This window comes from Rhinatrema bivittatum, chromosome 1 (genome assembly GCF_901001135.1).
Source record: "Rhinatrema bivittatum chromosome 1, aRhiBiv1.1, whole genome shotgun sequence".
Lineage (NCBI taxonomy): Eukaryota > Metazoa > Chordata > Amphibia > Gymnophiona > Rhinatrematidae > Rhinatrema > Rhinatrema bivittatum.
In genome coordinates this window covers 134,458,957-134,471,592 of record NC_042615.1, presented here as the reverse complement: position 1 = coordinate 134,471,592, position 12,636 = coordinate 134,458,957, and the positions used below count along the sequence as shown (strand labels likewise).

Sequence of the window (12,636 nt, the reverse complement as noted above, 5' to 3'; positions counted from 1 at the left end):
AAATTGAGAAAATTCTTTTTCACTCAATGCACAATTAAGCGGAATTCAGTGCCGGAGGATGTGGTTAAGGCAGTTTGCATATCTGGGCTTAAAAAAGGTTTGGACAAGTTCTTGGAGTCCATAAACTTTTATTAACCAAGCAGACTTAGGGAATAACCACTAATTATCACTGCGCGATAGCAGCATGGGATCTATTTGCTGTTTGGGATCTTGCCACTTGCCAGGTTCTTGTGACCTGGATTGATCACTATTGGAAACAGGTTACTAGGTTTGATGGACCCTTGGTCTGACCCAGTATGGCAAATTTTATATTCTTACCCTCACCAGTTTTAACAAAGTTGTTGAATATGGATTAAAGAGCATGATGCAATTCATTTTATTAATAATTTGTTTCAACAGGTACTACAGTACAGTCCAATGAAGAAATCTCAGGAGGAAACAGACTATAAATATCACCTAATTTTTTTTTTAGAAAAAATGTCAGCAAATAGTTCACAATGCCCAGGAGTTAGGATTTTGGATAGTAGCCAGGTGAGGTGAACATCACCTCTAGGAGTGGCATGGGACAGAAGGACTGAAGCAAGTGCGGGTGGTCTGGTGAGGATGAGCTGAGTCTCTGGAGCAAGGTACAGGCTGGGCTGAGTCTCTGGAGTGAGGGGCAGGCTGTGCAGAGTCTCTGCAGCAAGGTGCAGGCCGGGCTGAGTCTCTAGAATGGTCTGAGGTGCTTGGAGGAAAGGATGAACTTCAGGAACACTGAAACAGAGTATGGATATGCGTGGAAGTGGGTGGATAAGTGTGGAGCTAGAGTATTGGAATTGGGTGCAGGTATAACCAGAACATAGGAACAGAATGCTGGTAAGCATGGTACTGGATATGGGTAAGCGTGGTACTGGATGCAGGAAAGTGAGGAACTGGAGGAAGGGAAGCAGAACAAGGAAGACAGGCTATGACAAGACAGGACAAATCAGGACAAGGACTACACTGAGTACGAAACAGAATGCCCAAAGGCAGCAAGACAAGAGAAGCCCCAAGGAAAAGACAGGGGCTAGGAGGTGAAGCCTTAAGGAGGATACCAGGAAGTCTCAGGCTGGGCAAGAAGGCTAGAATAAGCCACTAGGCAAGGAGGGAACCAGAAGGCCATAGGCCACAAAGCAAGGCAGGCAGGGAACCAGAAGGCCCATAGGCCACAAAACAAGGCAAGCAGGGAAACAGAAGGCCTATAGCACACAAGGCAAGGCAAGAAATGGGTTGCTAGAGCAGGGAACCCAAAGGAACTTGATGCCGAAGCACCGAGGCATGGGTTAGGCAGGGTTAAATACTGGGCATAGGGCAGGTAGGAAAGGAAGGCTGGGCCAGACAGGGGAGAGTGCTCATGGAGGGCCTCTGGTGGTAAGGAGGCTGCATAGCAGCCAGAATCGTAACACCAGGAAGTGACATCAAGCTGTTTGCATCACTCGTGTGATATACAGAATGATTTAACACCTTAAATGTATGAAATAACTGTTTGAAATAACAAGGCCTGAATCCTTGTTGAAAAATATTTTATCTTTTACTTCATTGGTCATAACTCTTTAGCAATCTAAGTAAGACCAATAGGCAACCAGATTACAATCTGATGGTTGTTTTCGCAATCTATGTTCAGGCTATCTTTAATCTCTTTTTTGCATCTTTCAGTTCAGTATTGAATCAGGGGACAGAATGAGAATGGTGCACATGAAGAGTTTTCAAAGGGGTTAACTGGTCAACAGCAGATTGCAAAGTTGAGTTCTATTTATAAGCGAGAGTCTGAACTTCATCTACAACAGGATCTAACAAGAGAGGTGGCAAAAGACTACTAAACTGATCAATATTTGTGTATCCACACTTGGTCATAACAACACCTAAACTAGCTGAACAGGTGCTTTTATAGTCAGTGTCAATAAACGGTGGTCTGACCAAGAAACAATTTCCACTAAAACTCTAGGTGGCTAAAGAACAACAAAAGGAGGATTACAAAAAATAAAATCCAAAGTATGGCTGAAATTATGTAGGAGAATGCACAAATTGCTTCCAGCCAAGAGCTATCATAGAATCCAAAAATAATTCACATATGCTAGACAGGAATTGCTCATCAATATGTAAATTAAAATTCTCCAATACAATAGTGGAACTCAGATCAATATTTGTACTAAACAGCAGCTTGATTAATGGAGAAAAATTGTGTAAACATAAGCCCGAAGGAGCATAAACTAAACAAATGTTGAGACCAGGCGAGGAGACCATTAGAACTTGAAATGGAGAAGAAATTTCAGCCGTCATGTGAGAAAACTTTAACTGCTGTTTATAGGCAATCATTAGACCTCCTCCCTTCCTAGTAGGTAGTGGTTGTGAGACAACCAAATAACCAGGAGGACATAGCTGATTAAGGAGACCATTATCGGCATTAGATAACCAAGTTTCATTAATACATATTACAGTTCGGCTGTCCTTCATGGACAGTATCAAAGAGAACAGGCATTTATAAATAATAGACTGCATATTAGCTAAAAGAAGAGAAATCACTGCAAACACAGAAACCTAGGGATTCAGAGGCAGTTTGATGGAGACTTAAGTTAGAAATATTGGACTAAATAAATGAACAGTTTTCATGAATGATATTCCCTTCAGCCTGTCATGATTATGTTTTTTCTTTTCTCTTTTTAATTTCCTTGTCTTTTCTTGATCATGTACAGCAAGTCAAATGTTTCTTTTCCTTGAAGTCCCAGACATGTCATTTTTTTCCTTAAATATTGATGAAAATCAGTTATTTTGTGGTTTCCCTCTGAAAGGAGGGAGGCCACTGTTTTTTTCCACATAGTGGAGGTCATCTTTGATAGTCTTCACCACAAGTACATTTTTTTTAAAGTACAGCAGCAATGAAGAGAATATAATTTGTAAAGATAATAATAATCACAAATGTATGAAGTTAGTCCAATATAAAGGTACCACCTACAATATGCTTGTCTTTATTTCCTTGAAGATTAACAGGGCAGACGTGTTTATTATATTATTATGAAATATTTATTGTATTTTTGTATTATGCACTTTATGTATTTATTGCATTATTTTTCTTGTAAACTCTTTTGGTTTGAGCTTTATTCAAGGAAAGCTCTTTACAAATGTAATATAACATAACGATATAACTTTATACAAAGAAACAATTCTTCTATAAAGAATTTTGCTTCTTGGGTTTTGAAGTTGGAGAGAGTGGAAATCTGACATATTCCAAGGGGAATTGACTTCCATTAAAATGAATAAATGTATAAAACAGAGGAGATTAAATTTTCTGTAACCTTGCTATTCAAAAACTCTTGTTTAGTAGGTTATTTGCTGGTGCTAAAATGATTTAACATAGATTCGCTGAATATTTGTAATATACAATGTTTCACCAGTGGAGACGAGTATAGCTTAGCTTGCATCTCACAGTGATGTGACTTTAAATGGGAGTTAGCCCACTTATATAGGAAAGGGAAAAAGTACAGCATGGTAATTTGCTATGATATGAAAATTCTAATAAGAAGAACTAAGGCCATGGTTTATTAAGGCTTTTCTCCCATTCTATTTCTATGGGAAAAATGCTTAATAAATGATGAAGCCCTAAGTTGGTAAGTCAGAACGAATCTGAATTCTTTGAATGTGTAGGAGATGGGGGCCTCCTCCTGCAGATACTACAAATTATGGGTTGTTTACACTGGGAGATAGTTCTGGGAATTGCTGCAGACTTTGCAGGCTAAAGGGTTCCTGACATCCTGAGACGGAGCAGCTGCTCTGGCTGCTGTTTTTCCCTTCCGTAGAGTGATATAGTATTGGTGCCCTGAGGTGACACTTCTTCCCTTGCATTAAGCAGACAGTGAAGGGTAACAGCCTTTCCCGGAGTATGCATGGAACAACTCTCAAGTGCAGCTCAGATCTTTACAGATTTTTGACAAAGACCATAGAATACTAAGTAGTGATGAAATATTTTACAAACATTTCAAACTGGCATGTGCACGCCCAAGAGCAGGAAAAGTGTTGTATACCACAGCTCTGCTCACTTTGTGAGCCTCGGGAACATCATTTTTTTTTATTGCTGGGCCCTCTCCTTTGGAGCTCATTGCCAGAGCAGCTTCGGTTGATGACTGATGTACAGACATTTAACAAAGCATTAAAGTCACTTTCATTTTGGGCTGCTTTTGATATAGATGTTTAGAATCATTCGGCTTGTTCTCCCGATGCTTACCCATTGCAAATTCACTGGGTATGTCACTTTGGTGTTTGTTGATGTCTGAGTCTGTTGTAATGTTTTTGACGAAACTTTCATTGTACCCCACCACAGATGTTGGAGAGTGTGGGTTATAAATCTTTTTAAATACATGAATGCATAAATGAAATAAGCAGAAACGGGAGTGATGGATAAACAAATCAAAGACAAGTCCATTTAAACATTAAGGGCCGAATTTTAAAAGCCCTGCGCTCGTAAATCCGGCCGGATTTACACGCGCAGGGCTCTCGCACGCCGGCGCGCCTATTTTGCATAGGCCGCCAGTGTGCGCACAGCCCCGGGACGCGCGTAAGTCCCGGGGCTTCGTGAAAGGGGCGGGGAGGGGGCATGTCTGGGGGCATGTCCGGGATCAGGGGGCGGTTTGGGGCGGGACCGGGGACGTGGCGCCGGCCTGGGGGCATGGTCGAGGCCTCCGGACCAGCCCCCGGGTCAGGTGATGGCGCACCAGCAGCCCGTTGGCGCGTGCAGATTTACACCTGCTTTCGGCAGGCGTAAATCTGCCAACCAAGGTAGGGGGGGGGGGGGGGTTAGATAGGGCCAGGGGGTGGGTTAGGTAGGGGAAGGGAGGGGAAGGTGCAGGGGGGTGGAAAGAAAGTTCCCTGTGAGGCCACTCCAATTTCGGAGCGGCCTCGGAGGGAACAGGCAGCGTGCACCGGGCTCGGCGCGCGCAAGTTGCACAAATGTGCACCCCTTTGCGCGCGCTGACCCCGGATTTTATAAGATACGCGCGGCTACGCGCGTATCTTATAAAATCCAGCGTACTTTTGCTCGCACCTGGTACGCGAACAAAAGTACACGCTCGCGTAAATTTATAAAATCTACCCGCTTGCCTCATCCTGAAAGTGTTAAAGGGACAATTTTCAAAATGACCTGCATCGTTGTAAAGTGCATGGGTATTTTTTTCCCCCACAGACTTTGCATCAGTTCTCTTTAAAAATTTGCCTGGGGGAAAAAGTATCTGCAGAGATTTGGGCCGGTTTTTTCTGCAAATATTTTTTTTCCTTGAAAAACAATATGCATGGTTTGGAAAATGAAAAACTACACACAATGTTGTCTCCTCTGACCAAATCCCTCCTCTGATCCCAGCCACTTTTCCTGCAGGTATAAGTATAGGCATCGTTGATCCCCAGGTATGCTTTAACCGTGTAAATAGGCAATTTTCAAGCAGCCTCTTTACCTGATTAAATAGCTTTTGCAAATTGTCATCCAAAAAGCCTTGTTGCAAAGCAATATAAAATATCAGAATAGATAAACATAAAAAGGACACAGAGTACTGGCCACTGGGTTATAATTTGTTAGGAGACCAAGCATGAGTTATTAGAATTACCAGCAATGAGGACAGTTTCAATACTTCTAATTAATTTAGACATGATAAAGTATTATTAAAGTCTCTGACAAATAAATCTAATTTACGAGGCTTGAGCTCGCTCATCCCAGTTTGACCTGAAACTATAATGCGGGTGGCTCTTTATGAAACATAGTAATAAAATTAGCTTTTTTTTTTTTTTTTTAATACACTTATAATCATCATATGCCACTGCTGCTTTTACACTACATATTTGCAGCTCCCAATTGCAAATGAAATAGAAAAAAAATCTAATTGACAGGCTGACAAAGAGAGCATTCAAATTTAGTGTCAATAAAATTGCATGCAGAGTATGTACTACTTTACACAGGGCGATGAAAGATGTAATGTCTAGAAGGGAAGGAGAGTGTTTGCCTAAATTAATCAGCAGTAACATGAGTAAGGTCCAATGGCATAACTCCTACAAAAGAAGAATATGAAGACCTAAACGTCAAAGAGGATATTTCTTTGGCATGAAGAGTTATGTGTCTCCTTGCTTACCCCATTATGAGGAACCTATAAAATAATATTTTCCAAGTGAATGATGTAATTAAATACTTATAGACTAAGGAACAGGGAACTTGGTCTCAATTCACTCCGAGCCAATGGAGCTCGGGTGAAGAGTATTGAACAGGATGGCTAGGACAGAGTTCATATATGTTTGGGACAGAAACAGAGAGAAGTCATACGGGCAATGGAAAGAAAAGGTTAGGGATCCAGCATGCTTGGCATAACTGCCTGGATTTAGAGGGCAAAGAGACCCTTTTCTGCCACAAATTACTGTGTTGCTATGATGGAGATAAGTCACAGGCTGGTACATCTTTTGATCCTTTACTATTTTTTAAGCCACGTGACTCGGATAAATCTGAGTCTAAAGTCAATCTCTGCTTTTGCTCTGTTTGCATTTAATTTTACTCAGATTACATTCAGATAGTCTTGGAATAGTACTCTTATCTTCTAAACTTCGAACTCTTAGTATCAGGCACTATTTGTAGAAAGCGGAATAAAAGTAAATTCAGATTTTTAGAAAAAAATATCTGTCAGATTGAAAACGGGGTGAAGTTTATTCTGATTGTCCAGGTAAATTCAAATCACTCACAGATCCAAGTCTGGATGTAGATGTAACTCCATTTACAGTAGAAAATGTATGGGAAGAGCTGGTGAAACTGAAAGTGGACAAAGCCATGGGGCCTGATGAAGTTCATCCCAGAATACTGAGGAAGCTCAGAGATGTGCTGGCGGGTCCGCTGTGTGACCTGTTCAATAGATCCCTAGAAACAGGAGTGGTGCCGAGTGATTGGAGGAGAGCGGTGGTGGTCCCGCTTCACAAGAGTGGGAACAGAGAAGAGGCTGGTAACTACAGACCGGTTAGCCTCACTTCGGTGGTGGGAAAAGTAATGGAGTCACTGTTGAAAGAGAGAATAGTGAACTATCTACAGTCGGGAGAATTCCTGGACCAGAGGCAGCATGGATTCACCATTGGAAGATCCTGTCAGACAAATCTGATTGACTTTTTTGACTGGGTAACCAAGGAATTGGATCAAGGAAGAGCACTCGATGTCATCTACTTGGATTTCAGCAAAGCTTTTGACACTGTCCCGCACAGGAGACTGGTGAATAAAATGAGAAGCTTAGGAGTGAGTGCCTAGGTGGTGGCCTGGATTGCAAACTGGTTGACGGACAGAAGACAATGTGTGTTGGTAAATGGAACTCTCTCTGATGAGAGAGCAGTTTTAAGTGGTGTACCGCAGGGATCGGTGTTGGGACCGGTCCTTTTCAATATCTTTGTGAGCGACATTGCGGAAGGGATAGAAGGTAAGGTATGTCTTTTTGCGGATGACACTAAGATCTGCAACAGAGTGGACACGCCGGAAGGAGTGGAAAGAATGAGACGGGATTTAAGGAAGTTGGAAGAGTGGTCGAAGATATGGCAGCTGAGATTCAATGCCAAGAAGTGCAGAGTCATGCATATGGGGAGTGGAAATCTGAATGAACTGTATTCGATGGGGGGAGAAAGGCTGATGTGCACAGAGCAGGAAAGAGACCTGGGGATGATGGTGTCTAATGATCTGAAGTCGGCGAAACAATGTGACAAGGCGATAGCTAAAGCCAGAAGAATGCTGGGCTGCATAGAGAGAGGAATATCGAGTAAGAAAAGGGAAGTGATTATCCCCTTGTACAGGTCCTTGGTGAGACCTCACCTGGAGTATTTTCAGTTCTGGAGACTGTATCTCCAAAGAGACAGAGACAAGATGGAGGCGGTCCAGAGAAGGGCAACCAAAAAGGTGAAAGGTCTTCATCAAATGACTTATGAGGAGAGATTGAAGAATCTAAATATGTACACCCTGGAGGAAAGGAGGAGCAGAGGTGATATGATACAGACTTTCAGATACTTGAAAGGTTTTAATGATCCAAAGACAACGACAAACCTTTTCCGTAGGAAAAAAATCAGCAGAACCAGGGGTCACGATTTGAAGCTCCAGGGAGGAAGATTCAGAACCAATGTCAGGAAGTATTTCTTCACGGAGAGGGTGGTAGATGCCTGGAATGCCCTTCCGGAGGAAGTAGTGAAGACCAGAACTGTGAAGGACTTCAAAGGGGCGTGGGATAAACACTGTGGATCCATAAAGTCAAGAGGCCGTCAATGAAGAGTGGGTGGCTCGCCAGAATGACGGCTACTGCCTGGAGATAATACCCTTATTCAATAAACATACACATGGTTACTGTGACTCCAACATCGCTCTAAGCTTCAACAGCAAGAGGAAATGTGGAAAAAAGGATTTGCACTCACAAAGCGGGGAGTAGCTGGCTTGTTACGGCGGTTACTACCCCAAACCAAATAAGCCTGATACTTCACTTTCAATGCATTTCCAGCATAGCTCTCTGCTTCAACGGCAGGGGAGAAGAAAAACTGATACTTCACGCATATCCAGCATAGCTCTCTGCTTCAACGGCAGGGGAGAAGAAAAACTGATACTTCACGCATATCCAGCACAGCTCTCTGCTTCAACGGCAGGGGAGAAGAAAAACTGATACTTCACGCATATCCAGCACAGCTCTCTGCTTCAACGGCAGGGGAGAAGAAAAACTGATACTTCACGCATATCCAGCATAGCTCCCTGCTTCAACGGCAGGGGACAAGAAAAACTGATACTTCACGCATATCCAGCATAGCTCTCTGCTTCAACGGCAGGGGAGAAGAAAAACAACCAATAAGGGCTGAATAACATAGTCTGGGTAAAACAAATAAGCATGGGTGTAGCTTGCTTATTGCGGCGGTTACTACCCCTAACTAATCAAGCTTGATATTTCACTTGGATGCAGCTCCATCACTGCTCTCTGCATTAATGGTGGGGGTGGAAGGGAAATAGAACCAAAGAGCTAAGAGAAACAGATAAGTATGAGAAAAATAATGTGTGAAGCTTGCTGGGCAGACTGGATGGGCCATTTGGTCTTCTTCTGCCGTCATTTCTATGTTTCTATAAGTCAGGTTGTAAGAGGTTTATTCATCCCTATAATAAAAGTTAACACAAAGAACCTCCTCATCTGACTATATGTTTAGCATACACTTCATTTTTTTTCTCTCTGGTTCATTTGTTTTTTTCTTGTGTATTTTTCTGTCATCTCTATCCGTTTCTCTCCTGATCCATGTTTTTATAAGGGATTCTATCCTTATGGTCTCATTCAAGAAAATACTTTTTCCATTGGCAAGTAATAGGGAAATGTGCTTTCTGAATAAGGCCCAGTAAAACATTTTTGGATATGCATTTTCTTTGCCCTTTTGAAGGCCGATCCTCTGACCCCACTGTATGTGTGTGTGCTTGTGCGTCCTTCTGCCACTTTGTGTGCTTGTATATGTGATTTTCCAGAACATGCTCCAACTCCTTATGTGTGTGTGCGTGCCTTTCACCAGGATCTCCTTTATCTCATGCAAGTTTACCCATATATTGGGTGAGCAAGTTTGTAAAAGGCTATTTCTGACAGGTAAAACACCGGTTCACCTGTGGAAATGCCTTCTAAAGTTTCCCTCCCGATGTCTCTGTGCTGCTCTGCTTACGTCTGGTATACAAATGATGATGGTAATAATCTGTCTCCCTCCAGAGCTAGAAATTGGGATTCATAGTCACTGTGGCTACTTGACTGCCTTGTAAGCTCAGTTTGTTCAGATGCCATTCAGCTCATCTCATTGAGTAGCACAACACAGCTCTGAAGCCGAGGCCCTGTGACCCAAAAGCTTGCAGAATTATTTAGGGCTATTTCCTTGTTAGAAATCAGAAGATAAGCAGTAACAGAGATAAAAAGGCTAAAACAATATATCGCCAGTGGCCCTAATGCTGTTGATATGCATTAACAAAGAGTTTGTCTCTTTGCAGGCTCCACCTGCTCCTTTGGGCCGCCAGCTCAATCGGAACCTGTTACCATGAACCTGCATTCAAAACTACCTGGAGATTTTTTTTTTTCCTATTTCAGATCCTCTCCCTACTTACTTTAGTCCATTCCTTGTAGCAATAGGCCATACACTGGGACTCCTTTTGGACCCTTGCAGTCATGGACCATAAATCCTGCCACTAGCCCTGTCTGACCTAGGAAGCTGAGCAGCTGAGCCAGGAACTGAGCTCAGAATCCTCCGCATGGCAGTGTTCAGCACTGCCACGAAGCCACTGGACCAGCCTGAAAGAGTTTGACTTAGCAGAAAAAATTTCACCCAGCAGTAAAAAAAAGAAAGGATGGTGCAGAATTTTAACTAAGATAAAAAAAAATAATGTGGTTGCTGTGTTAGTTTTACCATGTTTTTACATGCTCTAAGATCCCATTTCTATTGTCGTACAAACTAGAGTCAAAAGACTTGCTGGAAAATGACAAACAAAAGCCAGGGCCGGCCCAGGAGCTCATCGGCAGTGCCATGCAGAAGGACCTGAGATTGATTCCTGGATCATGTCTTCCACTGCCTGGGCTGGCCCAGAGCTATGGGTGCTGTGAAGAAAGGGAAGGGGAAGGGGTCATAGTCATCACACAGTGGTGACACCTACTGGTCAAATTTAGAGCTCATGATTGTAGGCTTCTGCAAGGAGCACTGGCGCATGGCTTCTGGCTGAGGAAAGCTGCTGCAATGTCTAGCAAAAGACGCTGGGAGGAGAAGATAGGGAAGAAAATCCTTGGCTAATTGCGAATGACAGCTCTTAGCACCAGATTCCCGCCCAAACTGAGAACAAGATGGAAATTTGATGGAACAGGAGGAAACTGCTGTGTCCAAAAACATAGAAAATGACATAGAACCTGATTTTTCAAAGGGTTTCTGCTCCGAACTTTTGAAGTTAGGCTTCCTAAATTGGCCGTTTTGAAAATTTACAAGAGCTGAGTCCCTAAATTTAGGATCCATGCACCAGTGCTCCTAAAAAGTGAGTGGCTACATGAGTGGAGTTAGGGCAGGGAAACAAAAGTGAGTGGCTGCATGAGTGGAGTTAGGGCAGGGAAAAAAAAGTAGGTGCTTAGCATTCATTTTCAGAACTAGGCACCTAACTTATCCCAGATTCATCATTCTGCTATATTTACAGCAGAATATGTCGCAAAAAAAAAAAAAAAAAGGGGGGCGAGGCGAAGGAGGGAGCCGGCTGCATCGCGGCAGTGAGGTTTCACCCACCGTGATGTGGCCACTCCGCACACTCGCCCCCATAGCACCATGGGAAAAGGTGTAGTTATTTCCCACGGTGCTGCCAGCGATAATGTGAAAAACACGATCGCCCGCAGAGCTGCCGGGCGATAACGCTGCCCAAACCCCGCCCACACTTCTCCCCTTCCCCTAATTTTAATAATGCCGCACACAATACCGGCAGATCGCACAGTAAAGAATGACTCTATCAGGATCCTAAATCAAAGCAAATAAACAGGAGTCCTAAATTTAGGAACTCAATTTTTTGGATCCTAAATTTGGGTGAATATTCTGCTATTAAATTAGGCTCCTAAGTTTACTGAAAATAGATACCTAACTTAGAAACTTAATTTAGGGTCCAAAATTTAGCTCATTTAAAAAAAATATTTCATATTTCATATTTATTAAAATGTTTATCCCACGTCTCATACATTCACAGCCTCATAGCCTTTAACGCCTTAGAGATGTGAATCGTGTCCTCGATCGTCTTAACGATCAATTTCTGCTGGGAGGGGGAGGGAATCGTATTGTTGCCGTTTGGGTGTTTGAAATATCGTGAAAATCGTGAGCCGGCACACTAAAACCCCCTAAAACCCACCCCCGACCCTTTAAATTAAATCCCCCACCCTCCCAAACCCCCCCCAAATGCCTTAAATTACCTGGGGGTCCAGCGGCGGTCCAGAACGGCAGCGGTCTGGAACGGCCTCCTGCAATTGAATTGTGTCCGGAACCCCCGCTGAACGACCTCCTGCAGTCGATCTCCTTCCGGCACCATTTTCCGTACGGAAAACGATTCGCGGCAGGAGATCGTTTTCCGGACCCCCGCTGGACCCCCAGGGACTTTTGGCCAGCTTGGGGGGGGGCCTCCTGACTCCCACAAGACTTGCCAAAAGTCCAGCGGGGGTCCGGAATGACCTCCTGCAGTCGAATCATGTTGGTCTATGGCCGCTGCCATTTTGCGCCGCCATTTTGAAAAATGGCGCCGGCTGAAGACAACACAATTCAATTGCAGGAGGCCGTTCCGGACCGCTGCCGTTCCGGACTGCCGCTGGACCCCCAGGTAATTTAAGGCATTTGGGGGGGGGGGTTCGAGAGGGTGGGGGATTTAATTTAAAGGGTCGGGGGTGGGTTTTAGGGGGTTTTAGTGTGCCGGTTTTCCTGCCCTCCCCCTTCCCCCTTCCCCCGATTTACGATTTTTTGACGATAAATCGGGGGAATTGGTATTGTATCGTGGCCCTAAAGATTTTTGACGATTTAAAATATATCGGACGATATTTTAAATCGTCAAAAAACGATTCACATCCCTAGCCTTTATGCCCTAATTGCTCCTTCGGACTTCCAACTTGATCAAAACCAGCCCTC

The 12,636-nt window shown here is 43.4% G+C and overlaps 1 protein-coding gene across 1 annotated transcript in view; it reads right to left on the bottom strand.

Annotated features, from left to right (window-relative positions):
* Nucleotides 1-12,636, bottom strand: part of DLC1 (DLC1 Rho GTPase activating protein) — a 789,115-nt gene that overhangs the window by 391,658 nt on the left and 384,821 nt on the right. The window lies entirely within an intron of this gene.